The sequence below is a fragment of the Trichechus manatus genome, unplaced genomic scaffold (assembly GCF_000243295.1).
Source record: "Trichechus manatus latirostris isolate Lorelei unplaced genomic scaffold, TriManLat1.0 scaffold00253, whole genome shotgun sequence".
Classification (NCBI taxonomy): domain Eukaryota; kingdom Metazoa; phylum Chordata; class Mammalia; order Sirenia; family Trichechidae; genus Trichechus; species Trichechus manatus.
The window spans coordinates 1583485-1585240 of NW_004444189.1; positions in this window are offsets into that span (position 1 = coordinate 1583485).

Sequence of the window (1756 nt, forward strand, 5' to 3'; positions counted from 1 at the left end):
AGAAGTTCAGGATTCCTAGGGCCAAAGCCCAGGGACATCTGATATCTCAATGAAAACGAAGACATATCATTATTTTTGAACCAGAAGCCTTAGCAAAGGAGTTGGAGCATAGAAAAGACCACCAAGGCCTGACAGGCCTAGTACAGGCAGCAGCTGTTAAAGGCTGTTTGGTACTTTGGAGTCTGAACTGTCAGGGGCAGTGATGTGAGTTACTGTTTTATACCTGACCTAAGTGGACCAAACACTGTGACACTTCAGTGATTATGCTCATTAAGTATATTTTTTTATTGTTGTTATTAGCCCAAATCCGTATAGTCTAAAATAGTCTATAGGCAGACATCTCTCTTACATTTCCAGCATTTCGTACATGGTTAATAGTAAATAAAATAGCTAAAGTTTATTATGTGCTTGCCATGTAGTAGGCATGAACTGAGCATTTTACATGCTTTATTTCATTCAGTCCCCTCCATGATGTGGGTCCTGTTAGGCTCGTTTTGTGGATGAGGACATTGAGGCACAGAAGATTTAACTTATCCAAGATCACATAGCCAGCAAGTCATGGAGGGAGGCAGTCTGATGCCAGAGCCCAAGCCCAGAGCTCAAGACTGGGGTTGATCCTGGCTCTACTACTTGGTCAAGTGCCTGTGTGACTGGGCTAGGCCCAACCTCTGTAAGCCTGTTTTTCCATCTGTAAAAGAGGGATTATAAATAGTAGTACCTCATTGGGCCAAGTGATGAGATCAGGTGCATGAGCAGAATAAAGCACTCAGGGTATGGTAGAAATTATCATCATCACTTCTTTAAATGTGTGCATTATCTTCACAGCTGAACATACCGTTTACAGGGTAAGTCTAGAAGCAACTGGTTGAGCTAAGGATTTAGTGATTTCCAGGCTTGTCTCAATGGAAGAGCATGTGGGACTTGTTATTGCAAGTTAAACAATAAGGACAAAATGCAACAAAATATTCAAATAATGCTGCAGATACCCAGTGTTGCAGAGGCTATCACAGCAGTGCTGCTGGCAGGCAGCACCGTTGTGGGTGAGCTTGAGAGGTCACTGCCAGCCGCAGAAGTGGAGCCCAGATCAGGCATGTGAGAGGGAGCTGAGTGGGAACCGGGTGTGATAGCCAAGAGTGTGGGCCCAAGACCCAGAATGGTTACAGGACCTCCCTGGAGCAATACTGTGGCAGGACAGCTCCATGAGTCCAGGTCTGGTGACTCCAGTCCAGTGTTCTCTACCTTATTGTGTTGACCCCCCTTCTCTCTGCCAGAGATTCTTAAACCTCCCAGCAAAGAAGGGGGTGGGGACCCCTTGGAGCAAGTGTTGTAGTCCTGTTTGGTGTTATATGTATATATACACAAACATATTTATCAATCACCTGCTATGTGCCAAGTAGTAGACTTGCCATTGGAATCTTTCACTAAGATACTGTCTTTGCATTGCTATTCTGCTTTCACACTATTACATATTTTGGATTAACACTCATTTAGCATATATTTGAGTGCCTGTAATAAGCAAGGCCCTGTTTTTTATGCATATGAGAAAACAAATATAATCATTTGTAATTTGAGAATGATTATACAGATGGACAAAGCAAACCATAAGTGCAAATTACATATATGATAAATAACTTAGCACTTTGCAGGAGGATCTGGGAGGAAGAACCAGCTGATAATGGCGATGTTCTAGCAAGTACGGTCCGTGGCCTGCATTGACTATACTCAGTCCACAGTGATCCAGATTCAGGGTTTCACT